Source organism: Pongo abelii, chromosome 17 (assembly GCF_028885655.2).
Source record: "Pongo abelii isolate AG06213 chromosome 17, NHGRI_mPonAbe1-v2.0_pri, whole genome shotgun sequence".
Lineage (NCBI taxonomy): Eukaryota > Metazoa > Chordata > Mammalia > Primates > Hominidae > Pongo > Pongo abelii.
This window is the reverse complement of record NC_072002.2, coordinates 88,265,324-88,286,934: the sequence shown is the minus strand read 5'-3', so window position 1 is coordinate 88,286,934 and position 21,611 is coordinate 88,265,324. Positions and strand designations below refer to the sequence as shown.

The 21,611-nt window shown below is 34.9% G+C and overlaps 1 long non-coding RNA gene across 1 annotated transcript in view; it reads right to left on the bottom strand.

Annotated features, from left to right (window-relative positions):
• Positions 1–21,611, bottom strand: part of LOC129051631 (uncharacterized) — a 75,596-nt gene that overhangs the window by 29,973 nt on the left and 24,012 nt on the right. The window contains exon 4 of the long non-coding RNA XR_008516027.2: positions 6,780–6,870. This is a non-coding gene — a long non-coding RNA (uncharacterized LOC129051631). The remainder of the gene's footprint in view (positions 1–6,779; positions 6,871–21,611) is intronic.

Sequence of the window (21,611 nt, the reverse complement as noted above, 5' to 3'; positions counted from 1 at the left end):
ATAATAGATTATAGAGTATAATCAAGTGCTAAGATTGCTGTGAATGATACCTATGCTGCAGACGTTTTGAGGAAGGAGAGAGATCCTTATAAACTAAAAGAATCAAGAAATAATTGATTAGGAAAGTGGGAAATTTCCAGACTTTGAAATGGGAGAAAATTTTTGAAAATATTAACAATGGAAATGTATGGAACAGTTATTACATATTTGGTGCTGCGCTCAGTATATCGTGCACATTCCACAATCGGTTCCTTACAAATATTTAATATGAGAAGCTTCATTGCTCCCATTTAACAAATGAAGGAAGTGAAGCACAAAAAAGCAAGGGGGTGCCACAGCTCACACAGTTGGTAGGTTCAAGCGTGTTCGTGAACCTAGAGCTCCCAACCTGTGCTATTAAATTCTCAACAAAGAAAAACATGAGCTAAAAGATGTGGATAATGTATGAATTAGCTCACTGCTGAAAGGCCATTGGCTTGTTCCTTGAACAATTTTTTAGAAGTACTGATTATTGGGCTGAACTGCCCACATTGTCTGAAAATACATCTTAAAACAATACTTTAATGATGGCAAATTTCAGTCCAGAAATGGAATTATCATTAGTCCAAACTCAACTTACAGTTTAGAAAGTAAAATGAAACTGGTTAATCAACTAAATTATTAAACATAAATACGATGTCAACATTTGAAAATTTTGGATCTAAAAAACCAACTTTCCTAAAATCATATAATTATAATTTTATTAGAATAACTTTTGTAAAGCAAATAACTCTTACTCTTAATTTCAAAGTATACTGTAACAGAATATATCATAAGTAGAATTATCCGCATTATCATCTATTAGATCTTATGCAAAAAAATCACTAATATTACTAAAGGTAACTACTTAATCTTTGTGGCATAAGGTTTTAGTAAAAAAAAAAAATTATTTAGACAAGTTGACCATATAAGCTATTATTTCACTACATGAGGTGTCCAAGAAATCTGTTTACCTAAAAATACCTCTACTCATTAAAATAAATACAACTTCAGTGTGAGGAAGTGAGGCCAAGTAATACTTCCTTTTTACAATTTTAATTACTTTAGCTTGTTTCTAATGCAAGATAATTTTTGATGTGTGTAATGTTCTCAAATTATGCTCTGAGTATCTTTACAACTATAGGATAACTTTGGGAAAGATATTTGCAATGTTAAAATTACATAATAAAACATTGTCTAGAATAAACATCTTTAGGAAAACATTAAAATAACAAGAGAAATCTCTACCCAAAAAAAGGCAAAAGATGTAAATAGGCAGTTAGTATAAATGGAACCTTAAGAATGGCAAGCACATACAAAACTACTCAGACTCACCATCTAGAATCATGTACATTAAAAGAATAATGTCAACTCACTTCACATTTACTACACTAGCAAATACTATGAAACTAGAGGATGTGGGGAGTGGAGAAACCCTCTTGCTGATGGAAAAGCACCTGCTGCAGCCATTGAAGAGCATCTCGGGTTGCTTAGTTAAATACCTGCATTTCACATGGCCCAGCAATCCTGCTCCTGGGTGTGCACCCCTAGAAACTCTAACAGAGGTTCATCATGGCACATACAGAAGGTGTTTGCTTTCGTATTGTTTGGAGGGACATTTGAGGCCATTTGGAAGTCTATCACTGAGGTACAGTGAAATGTGGAAGATGTACACTGCGGGCACTACACAGTGCTGAAGAGCGATGCTCAAGCTCTGCACCTAGTAACATGGATCAATTTTAAGAGTGTCCCACATCTCTTCTTTCAGACCCACCCCAAATACCACACTCTGGTAACCACCACTCTACTCTCTATGTCCATGAGTTCTGCTTTTGTAGACTCCACAGATACATGAGATGATGTGGTATTTGTCTTTCCGTAAAAAGTTTCAGTTAAACGGGAGGAATAAATTTTAGTAATATTACACAGAATGGTGACTATAATAAATAACAGTGCACTCTATATTCCAAAACTGCTAAAAGAATATATATATTTTAAATATTTCCCTGCAGAAAAATGATAATGATGTGATGCGATGAAGTGATTAATTAGCTTGTTTCACCATTTCACAATCTAAACATATATTAAAACATCACATTTTATCCCATAAATATATACAATTACTATTTGTCAATTAAAAATAAATTAAAACGAAGAAAGTTCTAAGTGAAAATAAATAAGAAACAAAATTCAGTATGTCTAATACGCTGAAGGAAATTAGTCTTCAAATATATGCATTTAGAAGGAAGCGTACAAAACATATATATATACTCAATTCAGTAGAATGGCTGCCTCTGGGGAGCAAGGGGAGTAGGTGTGGTCGGAAAAAAATTTAAGGGGCTTAATTGATTTAACTAATACTATTTACTGTAAAAGACAAATCATGAATATTCATGACTTCATGCATTAAAGTTTTAGTCTTGACTCACATTATACTGCCATGAGCAAATGTATGGGCAGGCAGCCAAATGATATACTTTGGGGATTCCGCCCACCCTATAATAATTCACAAATAACCCAGTGAATCATTTCCATCCCACCCAGTAAAAAGGAAGAGGTGTGGGAGTTTTGATGGGCCAAGCATGGAAGGTGCACCTCTCGCCATTGCTCCCCATCATTAGTCATGCTTTGCCATGGACGGTCAGCAATGAAAGCCAGGGAAGGCAGGCCGGGTGCAGTGGTTCACACCTGTAATCCCAGTACTTTGGGAGGCCGAGGCAGGCAGATCACGAGGTCAAGAGATTGAGACCATTCTGGCCAACATGGTGAAACCCTGTCTCTATTAAAAATACAAAAATTAGCCTGGCATGGTGGCACATGCCTGTAGTCCCAGCTACTTTGGAGGCTGAAGCAGGAGAATCGCTTGAACCGGGAAGTGGAGGTTGCTGTGAGCCAAGATCGCACAACTGCACTCCATCCTGGTGACAGAGGGAGACTCCATCTCAAAAAAAAAAAAAAAAAAGGGAAGAAAGCTGGGAAAGGTAAATTCAAGTTGCATGCTGTGCAAAAACAGAAATGAATTCTGTGGAGAGTGAGCCAGTACTGCCTGTACATGTAGAATGATAATGTGACTTAAATTGAAATGTTCAATCAATGCAACCATCTGCACTGAGGTGCACCTGTCCCTAACTAAACATGAAATACACTGAGCTTTATATCAATCAGTCTTGAATGATGAAGCAAAATTATGAATACACATAATATTCGTCCAGGTATTGCTGTGAAAGCATTATGGTGATTGGGAACAACTGTAATCAGCAGAGAAATATGTTTTTAAAATGGAGAAATAATTGCAGTCAGGAATTATGCTACGTATACACATAAAAACCTCTATCATAAAGCTTGAAGTATGTAGTAGAATATTTGAATAATTATTAAATTGATATAATTGCATTTTAGAATGTAACACATCACTACAATTTTTCCTTATGATTATAATTCGGGAAAATAGCAAATGGAAAAGATATACTAGAGAAAATCACTGTGACTTGATTGAGGCATTGTGTTTGATAATTACGTGATATTAAGATATCCCAAAATCTCAGCCAAAATAGGTTAGGCCCAGTTTTCCCTTCTGTCTTTTCCTCATATTGAGAGTCAAGACTTCTTTCCCTACAATCACTTAATGCACTTCTATCTCCTATGTCCATCAACCTGACAGGAAATTATAGGACACATCTGTGTTTGTTCTGGGGACTGTGTTTATTGTTCATTGCATCTTGGCTGTTAACATCATCTTATCATTTTCAGTGAATGTTGGTAACAAGCATATTTCCTTTCCTTCTGCCTGTTGTTGTGTGACACACAGGGATGGAAATTTTTATCTTTTCTTAAAATTTTGCCATTTTTCTCTTTTCTCTAGTTATACCTCCATTTTCCTCTGCTGCGTGGCCCCAGGAGAGATTTTAATTAGCTTTCTAACCTTGGTCCAGATTGCACATGCAAAGGGTAGAGGATGCAACACCCCCGCTTGTGGAGCTGCCACTTGTCTCTGGCATGGTGGGTTCAACATTTGCTGCAAGTCCCACTGATTCTGACTGTTTCTTTCAAGGGCCACATATTCAAAATCGAAACTCATAATTAAGCATCCTATGAATAAAATACGCTGCCAGCTGAATATTCATTCGGATATGTACGATAATAATAACTGTTCCATTGCTGGTGTAGATAGAGAGTTCCTGAACAATCCCAAAGATTGTTAAAATTAACAAGCTTAATTACTTGAAGAAACCTTGTGCAAATTAGCATGATCATACGTATTTCAGGAAAAAGCACACGATCTTTTACATAATAAATGAATTTTGCTCAGATTCTTGGGTTTGTAAGGCATTGCTGGCCAAGCATGGAATGTTTTCCTGTGGTATGGTGTGTGAAGTGAGTTACACGATACACAGAAAAACATTTAGGTTTCAATATTTACTTTAAGCTATATGACTTTTTAATACTTCACCAAGCAGTAATTTTGCAGCTATTATTATTAAGAATCACATAAGCAGCACTAGTAATGTCGACAACATGAACAGTAGGTGTGGTACTTGAAACCTTAGAAACAATGTATTTCCATCATATCTGATAAAAAATATAGATAGTACATAACATATAAATTACTCATGTAGATTTGTATATTGCTGACCTCAGGAAAAATATCCCATGCCTGAAATATTTCTTGGGAGATGCTTTAATTATGCTAAAGTCATGTATGTCACAATAAAAGAAATAGTTTCATCTTTGTAAAGATACTCTTTGATGGGCACATAGGGAAGCAGAAACCAATTGAGATAGGTGTTATCATTTAAGAAAATACTGATGTACTATTTAAAATAGTAAACCATATTAAAAGCATGCCACAAAATTCTCAAAATGTATATTCCCTGATTTTAAGGAGATTGGAAATGACTACAAAGTTACTGTGTACTTGGCTGTCATGTAGAAAAGTGCTTATTTTTTAAAAAGAACCTCATGTGCCTCTGGACTGAACATTGTATCTGTGACATCCAATTCATGATTGAGACAGGCTGTGCAAATGTTCATCTTTTGCAGTTATATTTATTCATTTCAACAGCTGAGGTCTATTCTTAAAAAGAAACCTTACATCATCCTTCTCTCTGTAAGACAAAGTGCATAAGATGATTGCAAACCTGTAGTCATGACAATACCTTAATAAGGGTGAGTTGTATTATTTTGTTAATCTGAACAGTAGGTTTTAAATCCATGTGAAGAACACACTGAAAATAGTTTTAACATTAATAAGAAAGACTTGAAAGACTTGAAAAAAAAGGACTTCTTATGTATTTTCCTGAGCATGCTCATAATTGCAATTGTGCAATAAATTATTTTCTCCTCATTCTTCAGACATTACTAAATCCTTTTACACACTCAAATAACAGAACTTAGACATCACTTCATGTGGCTTCTGCAAAGGGAAAAATGGGAATAAAATGCACTTACATCATTTTGTTTGAGAATTAATTCTCAGCATCTAAACCTTTTAGTAAGGTGTTTAAATACATTTTTTCTTTTTCTATATATGCATTTGTAAATAAAGAATCCTAGTGCTGAATAACATTAAAAAGAAAGTAATAATCCTTTATACACAGGTCTGTTTCACCAACAACAAAGTAATGTCGAATAAATTGTCGTTTATATTTACTTTACCTACTGCTTGTTTCTCTTTTATCTATGCCTGTCTGTGCTGTATATATGGGACAGCGGACATTGCAAATATCTTACAATGGCCACATAATCATTAAATTCATATATTAAGAACAGCAAAGCAAAATGATAGAAGGGGCCTGGGGCCATAAGGACATTGAGGAGGAGACACCTTATTGTTCCTGAAAAACGTATCTTTAGACTGATTATGTGAGAAAACCAATGTTTATTTAAACTTCAAGAGTCAACTTTTTGTTGCATGAGTTAAATGCACTCATAAATGTTTCAAACAGTAAGCAGATATGATGGAAACTCATAATTATTATGTTCAAATCCAGGACATCGGGATAGATCCGCTACTTCTTGACACTCTTGCCATAATAATGCCTCTGGCCACCGAGTGGAAAATGTAACAAACAGGCAATATAGGAAAAGCATCATGGCCCCTTTCTTAAGAGTGAAAAACTGAGATTGTACAAAGATCATGATCCAGTCATAACTTCGTTTAGGTAATTTTGATTATTTCAATATTTTATGAAATATAATAATATGTAAAATATATATCTTAAAGAAATTACAAAGAACTGGTCAAAACTGAAGAAGGAGAAGTAATTGGCAAGCCACGATGCCATGGCAGCTAATGAACTTATTTCCATCACTTTCATTTTAAATATCTATCCAGGATGCACTCTTATTATCCAAATGTTATATGCATTAGGAATAGAACAGAAATATAAGTAAAGTAATTTTCCTTAATGCAATACAGAGATAAAGAGAAGAAACTTTGAATGAAACATTAAAAGATAAATATAAAAAAGCAGAAAGTCTAAATATAGATTTAACCAGTGTTTCATACTGATACAGTCGAGAAAATGGGGAAGAGGAAATACTTGCTGCTATAATGGTTAAAAATTTGGAATTGTTCAAAGACACAAAAGCTCAAATTTGTTAATGCCAAGGAGCCCCAACAGATTAAATATAAAGAAATCCACATTTGTACAAATCACAGTGAAACTGTTAAACATCTAAGACAAACAGAAATGTCCAAAGCCACTGAAGAGCACAGAGCCCAGTATCTATATTGAAATAAAAAATGCAGTTAGACTTACAGGCTGGTTTTCAATAGCAACAGTGGAAGCCAAGACAGTGCGATATGATCCTCAATGTACTGAGGATAAATGTCCAGAGTGAAACTGTATTCTATCAAAAAAGACAAAATAAAAGTTTTTATGTAAAAAACAAAAAAAGACAAAATAAAAGTTTTTATGTAAAAAAAAAAATCTGGCAGAGCATGGTGGCTCACATCTGTAATCCCAGCACTTTGGGTGGCCGAGGCAGAGAGATCACTAAAGCTCAGGAGTTTGAGATGAACCTAGGCAACACAGCAAGACCTCGTCTCCACTAAAAATACAAAAATTAGCCGGGCATGGCAGCGGATGCCAGTAATCTCAGCTACTCAGGAGGCTGAGGCATGAGAATCGCTTGAGAACAGGAGGTGAAGGTTGCAGTGAGCCAAGATCCTGCCACTACACTCCAGCCTGGGCGACAGAGTGAGACCCAAGAACAAAACAAAACAAAACAAATCTGATGGAGTTTATCATCATAGACTTATGATAAATAAATATAAAAATTATTTCAGATGAGCAAACATGATCTTGATAAAAGACTGACATGCAAATAGGAAGAATAAGCAAAGATGCTAAGTGTAAGTAGATTTTAAAAATAAGGAAACAAAAATAATAGAAGTATCAAATAGTAAGAGTAAAATATAAAATAGAGTACCTAATGGTTGTTATTTTATTTATATATTTATTTTTATTTATTTTATTTTATTTTATTTTAAGAGGGAGTTTCACTCTTGTTGCCCAGGCTGGAGTGCAGTGGTGCGATCTTGGCTCACAGCAAACTCTGCCTCCCAGGTTCAAGCAATTCTCCTGCCTCAGCCTCTCGAGTAGCTGGGATTACAGTCATGCGCCACTGCACCCAGATAATTTTGTAATTTTAGTAGAGACAGGGTTTCTCCATGTTGGTCAGGCTGGTCTCGAACTCCTGACCTCAGGTGATCCGCCCGCCTTGGCCTCCCAAAGTGCTAGGATTACAGGTGTGAGCCACAGCACCCGGCCAGTTGTTATTTTAAAAACACATGTTGGAAATAAGTGTGTTGAATATTGTTGTTTTCTACCTTAAATCGTACTGTTTGGTATAATAAATTAGATTCCACATTGCTGTCATTTCAAGAAATTAATTTGCTAAATTAGTCTCTGGAAGCACACATTGATTGCCAATCAGATCCTATCTTTGTAGCCAAAATCAGCTATCTTGGATATGGTCAATTCTAGCCCATTTCTGACAGGATCTCAGTGACATACCTTGAGAGCATATGTCTCATTAAACACTCAAATAAAATTAAAGCATCTTCACAGACATTTTGCCTCTTTTTTGAACTGATTCAAGGACCACTCTCAATGATGGGCCACTGTACTTTTTAAACTGCCTACGTTTATCGGCTTTCTGGGCATAATTTCATGTTTCACCTTATTAGAAAAGCTATTTAAATTTTTTTGAAATATTGTATAAATTTAAGTTTCTCAGAAAAATAATTTATGAGATTTCTTCTGGGGCTTGGGTTTGATTTTTACCAGTCTACAACTAGATCACTTTTACCTTGTTGATAAATACGTTAGGAGAAATGTAAGATAGCTTATAATTATAATGTCCTTAATTGTTGTTTCCATGGGTCAAATTTGACATTAGTTAAACTTAATGTGATATATAGACTATGTTACTCATGCTGTTAATATAATGTTACTAATATATTGATATCTTTTTTTTTTTTGTATTGTTGGTAGAGATGGGGTTTCACCGTATTAGCCAGGGTGGTCTCGATCTCCTGACCTCGTGATCCTCCCCTCTCGGCCTCCCAAAGTGCTGGGATTACAGGCATGAGCCACTGCGCCCGGTCAATATCTTAAATGTTAAGTTTTGTAGCAAGAAATTCTGAACAGATAATAAAATTCAGACTGGTTAAATCAAAAATACCACTCATCCTCTCTCTTTAAATTGTAATTACATTTCCTTCCTTCCAAAATTACCACCACCACCACCACCACCAACAGTGCTATCGAACAAAAAAGTCAAACGTTTTTCTAGATATGGTTAAGTAGCTTATGGACACCTGTCATTATTTCTCATTTCTTGCCAAATAGACTGACTTGAAATTAACTTTTACAAATAAAAATCAATTTTTTATCCACTAACCCAGAAGCTAAGAGTCTATAGTTAATACCTTGGAAAACAAGTCAACTTATTTAAAAACTAAGGAGTAGGACCGTTAAAACATTTTTTAAAAAAGGAAATATATGGCATTTTATTGGATTTATTAAGAAATTACATCGTTTGAGGACATTTCTTCTACTTGTATTTAATTAAGCTTTTAAAAAGTAAATGTGATGGTTATTTGATAATTGCTCTTTTGATATTTTTGGCCCTTAATTGCCCCATTAGTTCCATACTTATACAAACTCAAAATGTTTTGAGTTGGTTTTAACTTTTCACATTTTAAAATGTATGTCAACAATTTCGCTCCTTCACTATTTAAATACGTGTCTTTTTACATGAAGAATCATAAGTTTATCTTATCAAGGACGAACTTGATAAATACAATAAATTCACGCACTTTTGTCTCTAATTCTCATCATTCTGGCCAGTTATATATTATACTACCCAGTGTACTACGTTGTTATTCACTGTAACTTAATTGTCCTTCCCTATTAGAACATGCGCAATAGAAAGCCTAGAGTGCATTTAATTTTAGCTTTGTATTATCAGCTTCTGTCAAAGTAATGACACATAGTTGGTGTTCAATATCCAATAAACGAACGAATGAATAAACTGATCAATTAGGATGCTTTTTGTTTGGAACAAGAGTATATCTGATTACTCAGCCAGACGCACTTGTTTCAAGGAATCAGAAAGATTGAACTGCAAAGACCAAATAAAGATAATAAAGCGGTCGGTTGCGGTGGCTCACGCCTGTAATCCCAGCACTTTGGGACGCCTAGGCGGGCGGATCACGAGGTCAGGAGATCGAGACCATCCTGGCTAACACGGTGAAACCCTGTCTCTACTAAAAGTACAAAAAATTAGCCGGGCGTGGTGGCGGGCGCTTGTAGTCCCAGCTACCCGGGAGGCTGAGGCAGGAGAATGGCATGAACCCAGGAGGCGGAGCTTGCAGTGAGCGGAGACCGCGCCACTGCACTCCAGCCTGGGCGACAGAGCAAGACTCTGTCTCGAAAAAATAAAATAAAATAAAATAAAATAAAAAATAACAAAGCAGATAAAACCCTAATGTTCTAGGTAATTTAAAAATAGAAGTAAATTAAGCTGAAAATAAATCCTGACACATACTCTCTCTGTCTCTCACTGTGTCTTTTTAGCAATTTTCATTAGGGTAAATATTGTATGGCAATTATCAATATAATTATTGTTCATTAGAAAAATTAAATATATATTACCCAATCACCAAAATGTCACTTTTATTATAGAAGCCTTGCCAAATCAGTAAAATTGCTCCAAATTTTGAAATGTGAATCTTTAATTGAAAATGTATCAATAAACTGTCAATATACTTTATAATTGTTACCATAAACAAAGCTTTAATTTTAAAGACCATTTTGCAGTTTACCCCTAAGCATTTTTTAAACCTCCATACAGGTTCGTGAGATATATTTTATTTGGTGGAGTTTGATTAACGTGCTTCATTAGGCCACATGTGAAATTAAAAGTACTTACAGCCTCCACTGTTTTCAACTCTCTCTCACCATAACAAACACCAAGTGGATACAGATGAAATTCACTGAGCCCGACACATATTCTGGAAGCACATCACTGCTCTGTTGATTTTGCTAATAGAGTAAATAAGCCTATTTTCTTCATGACAGGGAAGTGGAAACTATACAAGTAGGTGTGTAGCTTATTCAGTGATTTTATATAAAATTCAAGCAAGTATTTGTGAAAAATATATATTTTTTTTAGTGAGCAACAGATTGTGGAGACATTGCATGAGGGGATGATACGAGGAAGCCATAAAACTCTTAAGGGATCTCAAAATAATGAAGTTCAGCACTTACTGAAATTTCATTCTGTGGCTTGAGTAAAAGTGTTTGTTTAAAAAGCGTAGAGAATTTTGTGTCAACTTTAGAGACAGAAGCTATTTATAAAACCTCTGGTAACCTCAAGGACTGAAGAAACCAATATTACCCAGCTGATTTCATTTCTAGAATCTGATCATATTGTGACACACTTTTCTATACATACTGCCTTTTTAAGTTTTAGCCTTTATTTTATTTACCCAACTCAGTTGCCCCACTCATACGTGAGCACTTACCCTGACATTCTAGGTAATCTAAAAATAGAAATAAGTTCAGCTTAAAATAAATTAAATAAATTCTGGCACATTCTCTCTCTCTCTCTCATTCTTGTCTTTTTATGACTTTCCTATATCAAAGGTTCTAGGGTATGATACAGGTAAATTTAATATCCTTTTAACTTCTAGTTAACCTGCTAGATATGGCTTATAAATCTAGTTTTTGATAGCAGGAAAGGATTTTCCTGAACCTTTTCAAATATGCTATTTTCAGACATACAGTTAGTGGTTATTTCTTCTGTGGAAATAAGGGCAAATTTTACTTCAAAAAGATAAGTTTACTTTCTTAGCACATGATAGAGAAGGTAATATGAGGTGTTGTCCATATTCAGAAAAAAGGAGAGTTTTCATACTGAACATGAATAGAACCACCATAAATATTTGTATTTTGATATGCTCAATATAAAAAACTATCCTTTAGAATTTATCCTGAAAGGATTTGTTTGGTGCTTCATTTATTATGATTGGTTTTCTAGTTCTAGCATACACTTTTACTCAAGCCTGCTTTGACCAATTTAATCCACTTGTTTTATTCATCTTTTTAATAGTTGTTTCCAATCTGATGCTTCTGCTTGTATGATATTTTTGTTAATAGATGTACGTAAAGATTAATACAAATGATCACCTTTTATATTTAAATCATTGGTAGATTTTGTGACCATTCTAAATTTAAGCATGTAGGCATTAAACAACTATTGAATTATGATGAACAAAAATAACTTATATAAAGGAAATGTTTGCCACCAATAAATTTTCATGTCAGAGACTGAAAATACAAATGCCTTCAGCAGGAGGGAATTAACACTGGTATCTGTACTCAGTGGATAGATGATAGCAGGAGCAAATAAACTTGTTTGGTAAGGAAGCATATCCACCCCCCCCACCCCGTTACAGTATCTATGCAGTTGTCTATACATGCTGTTATAACAGAACTATCAAACTGAACAGATGACAGGCATATACAATACATATATATTGTATATTGTCACAGTTCTGAAACGTTTGTTCTATGCGAAATAAATGGGAGATGTTACAATTGGAGAGATCTTGAAGTGTGACAAAAAGTTTTTAAACTGCAGTAGGATGTGTACCATCAGCACATCAGCAATAGCAAAAAAAAAATAGACTTTATTCTGTAGGCAATAAGGATTCCTTATGAGTATTGAGCAGGGAGTGTTAATATTATGAGAAAAGCGCTACTGGGAGATGCATATGGCAGCTCTGTGTAGAATAAAATAATGTAGGTAAAAAATAATAAGGCATAAGAATTAGAATAGTGACACTAGAATAAAGTGTCACTGCGTTTTTTTGTTGTTGTTGTTGTTTGTTTGTTTGTTTGAGTCAGCAATGTCCGGCAATTGATTGAAGGCAGGGGCAAAAAACCATACAATTATTTCCAGCCCTTGAACTTAAATATGCCTAATATCTTGATGCATTTCTTTAAGAACTAAAGCAAAAGGAATGGACTTTGTAACAGGTATTAGTGTAGTGTTTGAAATTCTAAATAGATATTCAAGTAGAGATTATGATAAACATTTATTTGCAAAGTTAGGGTCAACCTTAAGAAAAAAACTAGTTCCAGAACTACCATTTGTTGGGCACATTTGTCTAGTATTACACATGTCACCATTAGTTCTCATGTCAGTTCTACATGGTATTTATTATTACTGTATTTTCAGTTAAGTAACTTAGTCAAGGCTAGTCACTGTGAAGTGTGGAGCCTGTGTGCTTCCAACTTCATAAAGATTTAGAATACAATGACATAGTTAAATTCCTTCCTGAAGGATATTTCTAAATATAACAGTGGAGAAGAGTAGAGATGGAAGAGAAGACAAGAAGCCTGAGAGGAGAATGAGTTTATTTGTTCTCTTGGTAAGAGGAGAACTAGATAAGCACAAAATGAATGAAACCAGGAAGAGAAAATTAAAGAAGGAAAATAAAGCAGAAAAATCCAGGAAGAATGATGTCTCTGAGTTCCCCACCACACCCCAGTTTGAATGGCTTATCTACGTTCAAGGTATCAGTATTTCTACTCTGCATACAAAAAAATGAAAACATGTGCCTTTCTCTGGATTTATGCAAAAATAATCTACTTCTAAAAAGCATCATGAAGAAATGTAATCTTCAATGAAGATTTCATAGAGGATGTAGTAGTGGTAGAAAAAGCAGTGAATATTTATTGAGGGTTTTACTCTTTATATAGCACTGCTCTAAGGAAGAAAACATTTGTTAATATCCAACACTCACAACACCATTGTAAAGTACATACATTTTACAAACGAGAAAACTGATGTCCAGGAATTTTAAGTAGCTTTGCCTAAGGCAACAAATACATTTAAGGAAATCACATGAACACACGAGTCCCATTGGTAATTCTTTTTTTAAAATGATCACTTTTACATGGAAGTTCCCACTCTTTTTCATTTATTTCTTCTTTTTGTTGCATTGAAGGTTTCTGTCAGCGTACGAGTAAACTGAGGTAGATTTGTAAGCCCTGTATTATGTACTCCTAGAATTATTTTAAATTACTCCATGTATTTCAGTTTAACTTGTAGAGGATTTGTAAAATATTTGACAATGGCTCTCAGCTTAGTATGGAACCAGAGCTTACAACTAATCTTGAGGATCTTGCTTTGTTCTTAAAGGGATTTAAGTTTATGAAGGAATTGAGATTTAGAGGATTTTAGCTTTGAAGACCATTGAAGGTTGGGAATTTAATTTTCTTTCTGTACTAAGTATCCTCTCGAATGAACATTTCTTGTTTTCAAAAAATAGCCAACGTGGCAGATTGTCATCTGGAATTGCAGTATAAATATGTACACTGTATCAAGAGCAAGGGTCTGGGATAGAAGATGCATGAACTTTGGTGTCCACTGATAAAAACTCATAAGTTCAGCAACGTCCATTGGAAAGCTTTGCTTTTGGTCTTGTGCTTTGGATCCCAGTCTGCCTGTGACTCCTGGCAAAAGAGAAGTTTAGGAAGGAGATTTCTTGCAGTGCCAGACTCTCATCAACAAAATAAAACAATGCTGAAAAAGCTCACATGACATGTTAATAACTGGCCTGAAATAGAATTTGTCAGAAGGATGCCAGTGTAAGGAGAAATTTCTGAACTCCTCCACCCCGGGGTCAAATCAAGAAACAGATTTATCAATTTATGTGTTCTTGCTTCTTCCTAATGAAAACACTTTTATAGGTTTCCAAAATAATGGTGAGGCTCGATATATAGCAGACAGGTTGCCACTGAGAATTACAAATTTCAAATCTGATCAGTTAATCAAGGGATTCCTAGGAGACAGTAAAGTTAGCTTTCGAGAAATCAAGAAAAAGCTTAGAACCAATACCTGACTTACCCCATCATCACAGCCAGAGACCTTAGGCAGAAGCTCAAAGGGCCTCTCAGTGGAACCTACTCTTTACAAGTTTCAGATGTTAGACCAGGGAAGCAAGACGGTCTTGAGTGGATATTGGAGAACCCACCAGATTGTTGAACTCCCCTAAAATATCACTACAAAAACTGTTAATAAAGCTCAACTTTAGAACTTACTGCTTTTAGAGAAAAGAACACCTTGACAGTTTTTACCGTGTTAAAGATGGGGAAAAAAATCAGTAGTTTAAGCCATCTCTGTCAAGGCAAGGAAATAAGGAACTAATTAGAATTTGGCAAATTTTTGTACTGTTCCGGATTGGTGAAAACTGCCAAGCGAGGGTCCTGAACCAAGTGTTGATCAGAGAATGGTTTGGCTAAGTTGGAAAACTATTGTCTCTGACAAATGGATCAGGAAACATTTCCTGAAGCAAACAATAGAGCTATTTGTTCGTTTCCAATCTTATCTTTTCCAGGTAAACTTTGCCTGGAACAAGCAAATAAGTCATGTTGACACTGGTGGTTATGTCATGTTGATGTGAGTCTTATTGACATATATGTCGTCTGTTGTCAACATGAAAAAAAAAAAAAAATCCTTCCCCAGTCTTTGTGTTTCCTATTCTGATATTCTGAATTCTCGAACCTTATTCTTCTCCATACTTCCATCTCCCTCTTTTGTCCTCCTACCTGACTGGCTCTTTCTTGCTTATACATTTATTTCACCACTTCACCTAGCAGGACCCTGGAAAGTCTTCAGTCTTTTAAATTATCTCACCATCCTGGCTATACTTTCTCTTCATTTACTAATTCATTAATTTTCAGATAATAACAATCCAAATTCAATCTCTTCTTTGTTAAACTATTCCCTGCTCATCAGATATGTGCCAAGTTTTTTAATTGATTGGCAAATTCAGAGACCAAAGGTAAGTATCAATAGAAATATTAATTTCAGCTACATGTAATTTAGGAAATAATCACCTTCAACAAGCAGTATATAGGTAAAAGTTAAAATGATTAGAAGTTTTAAATAAATATTCAGAAGCCAATTGCATAGATTACATTGCAATATTTCAAAACCAAATTGTAGTATGGAAATTTTACATACCATGACTCTACTAGACACATTAGTTAGAAAGTTAACTTGGAAGTGGGTCCTTCAGCCAAGTACTAGAGTCAGAGATGTTAGATGTTTGTCATTAAATATGGTAAAAGCAAATATTGAAGTACCCTTCAGGGATCATGTTGCTACCTCTTTGGGGATGTGGCTTTTTACTCTGGTCTAGTAACACCAGTTTTCTGAAGGATACAGTGTCAGAGCTGATGATTAAATCAATGAGAAGAGTTAGTTGAGGAATGAGTTTGGTGGGTCAGAAATTGGGGTTTAATGAAAATTCCAGCCAGGTGTGGAGGCTCACACTTGTAATCCCAGCACTTTGGGAGGCTGAGGCGGGTGGATCACCTGAGGTCAGGAATTCAAGACCAGCCTGGCCAATGTGGTGAAAACCCATCTCTACTTAAGATACAAAAAATAGCCAGGTGTGGTGGCACGCGCCTGTAGTCACAGCTACTCGAGAGGCTGCAGCAGGAGAATCCCTTGAACCTGGGAGATGGAGGTTGCAGTGAGCCAAAATCGCACCACTGCACTCCAGCCTGGGGTACAGAATGAAACTGCATCTCAAAAAAAAAAAAAAATCACACTGAAGGAAAATCATGAAGGGCAGGATGAAGTAAGTGTGGAAGAAAAAAGAACTTTCAAAATTAGTGTCATTGCAGTTTTAAATTTCTGGCAGAGTGTTTCTAGAAATGAAATCGAGAGTAAGTCTTCCACCAGATATGGATCATGTGGTGTATTAGTCTGTTCTCACACTGACATACAGAAATACCTGAGACTGGGTAATTTATAAAGGAAAGATGTTTAATTGATTCACAGTTCCCCGTGGTTGGGAAGGCCTCAGGTTACAATCATGGCGGAAGGCACCTCCTTACAGGGCAGCTGGAGTGAGAATGAGTGTTGAGGGAAGTGGGAAGAGCCCCCTATAAACCATCAGATCTCGTGAGAACTTACTCACTACCACAGGAAAAGCATGGGGGAAACTGCCCCCATGACTCAATTATCTCCACCTGGTCCCGCCTTTGACATGTGGAGATTATTACAATTCAAGATGAGATTTGGGTGGGGACACAGAGCCAAACCATATCATATGGCATGTTGAACATTCTCCTGCAGGCTCTGATCAATGATTGATGACTTATAAGAAAGAGAATGATGTTTAAGAGTAACGTTTCTAACTGCAATGTGAGTGTGCAAAGGCAGGGTTTCAGGGCCAACACAGGGGGCCAATCTAAGAGGCTGCTAAAATAATGTAGGAGAAGATGATAGCGCATCCTGAACCAGAGAGATAAATGGAGAGGAGCATTGAAAACGAAGGAAGAAATAGGATAATGTTTGTAAAAGTAAATTCAGCAGCACTTGATGAATTGTTTGACCTGGATCTTGCAGAAAATAGGGAACTAAGAATATGTTCTCATCTACTAGATTTTGATGATCCCAATTGTAGTTACCAATCAGAGGTGGGTTTGGCCTTTTGAGGATGATCATCACTGAACCCTTTGACCTCAGGGATTTAAATGCATTTAAGGGAAAGTTCTAAGCAAGAGACAAAAGAAATGTGTACAAGAGAAAGAGGGAGCAGAGGACTGCAGATGAATGGAGAGCACTTTAAGTAGAGAAATAAAGGAAGTAGGAAGCAGAGACGCACTACGCAATTACTTAGAAGTGGAAGGATGTTTAGGAGTTGAGGATGTTGAGCTTGTATTTACTGATACATTTACCAATAATTTCCGCATAAAATTATTATTTTTCTAATGATGGAAATAACTGTTACAACTGAGAATATCACCTAAGGATTGAGATGATCGAATAGTTGGGCAACTGCTGTAATATGGGCTCGGGAACAGAGACAGACTATGAGCCAGGCTGGATAGAAACTGTGCTGCGTGCATTGGTGTCTTCCTCTTGGCTTGAGCTTGTCCATTGTGCAGCAACAGATGGTTCTTACCTCTGAACAGTAACCTTGACATGTTGAAATATTAAATGATAACAAATATCTTAGTACCTCCCTTACAAATAATAACACAGGATAGGCACACCCTAATTGTTAATTGATTATATATATAACATAAAGCTTAAATGAAGCATTTTGGGGGAATGTCGTGATAATAATAGCTGATATATTTCCATTTGGAAGGTTAAAAAAAACCTTGATAATCCGTGAGGACAGAAAGCAAGAGCTGAAGAGAACAAAGTATGAAAACAGTGAAAATTTTAAAGATTTAGATGTGTGGAAGCAGATAGACACATAAGGAAATATTCTGTAGCAACTCACAGTCATCGGTGGAAATTTTGAACTAGTAGAGGATACAGAATCAGATTCTTGCCAAATGTATTCAGTTATGTGAGGAATAGAGAGTTGATATCTGCATTCCACAAACAATTTTCCTGTAACAGTCTCACTTGGGAATGGAGTGTACCAATGATGTTATTGTAGACTTTGAAGTGGCAACAAATTAAATTGATCATTTTAAATAATTAATGTAATATGAATACTATAAAATGTACAGAAATTGGATTGTCAGTATGTGAATTAAAATGTTAACAGTGCATTTGGGTGGAAATCTTGCTCTTGAATAATCTGCAGATTTGAAAATCGAGAGGGTCATTCCAGCAATTCTTTTGTTGCTGGACTCATTGCTGCTTCTTCTGAGTTTGTCTTCACTGACGACAGTTTCTTTAATGTTGGATGTTAAGGTGAATAATTCTAATGTATGCATAATTAGTAGTACTATGAGAGAGTTAATATATCTGCTAAAAATAAACCAATCCTTTTCTGATTTGTAATTTAAGAAGCAGATTGAAATTGACTTTCCAAAATGAGTCAAGAAAATAAACCTGAATCTCAAAGAAATGAGTGCCCTGAGGAATAAACATAATTCACATGTTGAAATGTTCCTGAAAGTTTTTAGAGTAATAGAGGCTATTTTAAGGCCAAAATGCATATAAAGAGATCTTTAATATCCTAATTTATTTTCATGAAAGAGTTAATGAATCTCTAAAACAGTAAACAGTTCACAACGTTTTGGGGAGTAGGTTTTATGCCTTTTAAGCATAATATAAATGGAAACTGTTGTTTATTTTCTATAGTCAAGCAAATGTATTACATGCCACTGCTAATAAGAAAGACACTTATACACTTGCCTAAACAGCAATTCCATTCTTTAGGAGCAATGATAAATGTTCTTTCTTTTGAATGAGAATTAGGAATTACTTGACTACAAACCATTCAATCTAGTATTATTAATTATGTAGAGAATTTCATGATTTAAAGGAATTTAGAGAGCCTTGCAGGAAGATTTGTGGTTTAGTAATGCACTGACAATTAGCTAAGAAAGGTATCATGTATATTTGGTCCCTATTTCTAGACAGCAACCTCTGATACATTAAAAACATGAAGAAGAAAAAATATATTATTAGTCATTTTGGGACACTAAAAATGTCTTCTTTAAAGACTAGAAAACATTTTGTCAAAAAAGAGGAATTTTATAATAAAACTGATTTTATAGCAAGATTGAAGTATCTAAAGGGCTTTGTGTGTGAGAAGTTGAGCTACTTCAAATAAAAAAATAGAAAATGATAAGAGTTAATAGTTGTTCCTTAGAACGGGATCTTTTTCACTTTAGGATTTCCATAGCACTTTGGGCTTTTCTTGTAGTACATATTAACTTATCTATTGCTTTACATTTATTTATTCTTGTCTTGCCACTTTAAAGAACATTTGCATCTTTTATATGCAATGGCATATAACATTGGCTTTAAAGAGGCCTAAGTTAAAATTCTTGGCTGATGTAATGAGAATCCTTGTCCTCAGTGTTCATGTTTAAAAACATGGGAAACATGGGAAAACCTGGAAAAATAAAATCTTGGAGAGGTTTTGTTGTCATGAAGTTAATTAAGGTAAGCACCTTAGGAAGAGCCCAATGAGAAATGCAAGCTATCTTGGTTGTTCTTTATATAAATCTATTATCAATACGTCAAGAATGCCCCTTACATTCCATTCATCATTGCCCAGAAGATACTAGAAATAAATTCATAATAATGTAATTTGAGAGTTAATTTATGTCATTAGATTTAATGGATTAGAGCATCACTTAATGAAATGAACAGATATAGGATAGGCTTTATCTTTAAGAAATGATGATAAAATAATATATTAATAGGTTTAGACTTAGCTGTAAATAATAGAAAACAAAACTAAAACAGAAGTGACTTAAATAAGTTAGAAGCTTATTATTATCTCCCAAAGAAGTTCAGAATTAGTGATTCAGTGCTGGCGTGGTATTACATGATGTCAGAGACTCAAATTCTCCATCTTGTTAACCTTCATTCAGGCCTCCATGCCCAAATGTCACCTCATGGACCAAAATTGCTGCTCTAGATCCAGCTGTTATATCTGCACTTTAACCAACAGAAAGTAAGAAAAGAAAAAGAAAAGCATGTGCTCTGAATTATAGGGCAATACTCTTAGAAACCTATTGGCCAGAAGTTAATTCCTTAACTAAAAGGAAAGCTGGTAAATATGGTAAATTTACCATTTACCATATGCAAAGATCAAAATCAGAGTTCTACTACCAAGCAGGCTGAAAAAATAAAAATTGGCAGACTTTGGGCTGTCACTGTAATGTATATATCATTGTATACATAATCTACATAAAAATATTTAAAAATAAATGTTATTGTGTATATTTGAGATTTACAACACGATGTAATTGAGATACATATAGATAGTAAAATGGTTACTATAGTGAAGCTGATTAACATGGCTATCATATCACAGTTGCTTTTTTGTGACAAAAGCAGCTAAAATCTCTTTATTCAACAAAAATCCCTAATACAATAAAATTTTATTAACTTTAGTCCTCATATTTTATATTAGACCTCTAAACTTGTTCATTCTATGTATCTGCTATTTTGCATCCTTTCCCAAAGCTCCCCATTTCCTCTCTCATTCCTTTCACTGTATATATATACACACACATATGAGCTCAAATATATATTGTTCATATAAGTGAGACCATGCAACATTTTTTTCTTTCTTATCTGGATTATTTCACTTAACAGCGTGTCCTCAGAGCCATCTCTGCTGTGGCAAATGTCAGAGACCTCTTGCTTTTTAAGGCTGAATAATGTTCCATTGTGTATATATAAAAATTTTCTTTATTCATTGGCTCATTGATGGACATTTAGGTTGTTCCCATACCTTGGCTATTGTGGCTAATCCTGTACTGAACATAGATATGCCAATATCTTTATGAGATGTTGATTTTAATTCCTTCAGGTATATACCCAGAAGAGGAATTTCTGGGCTCTGTGGTAGTTCTATTTTTAATTTTTTAGGAATCTTCATACTGTTTTCCATAGTGGCTGGACCAATTTACATTCTTATTAGTGGTGTGCTAGGGTTTCCTTCTCACCATACCCTCACCAACATTTGTTATTTTCTATCTTTTTGATAATAGCCATTCTTACAGATGTGTGGTGCTCTCTCAGTTATTTTAATTAGCATTTCCTTGATGATTAGTGATGTTGGACACCTTTCATAAATCTGGTGGCCAATTTTATACCTTTTTAGAGAAATATATCTTTGGGCTCTTTGCTATATTTTAATTGGGTTGTTTGTTTTTCTCCTATTGAGTTGTGTTTTTATAAATTTTGGATATTATCCTCTTACCAGATACATGATTTGCAAATATTTTTCCTGGTTGTAGGTTGCCTTTTCATATTTTAAGTTGCTTCTTTTGCTATACAGAAGCTTTCTGGTTTAATGTAGTTCCATTTATTTATTTTTGCTTTTGTAGCCTGAGCTTTAGGTTTCACATTAAATCAAATTATTATAAAGATCAATGTCAAGAATACTTTCCTTTATGTTCTCTTCTAGGTGTTTTATGGTTTTGGGTCTTACATTTAGGCATTTCATCTATTATGAGTTGATTTTTGTGTATGGTCTAAGCTAACAGTCCACTTTTATTCCTTTGCATGTGTAAATCCAGTTTTCCCGACACAATTTATAAAAAGAGACTATTCTTTTCCATTAT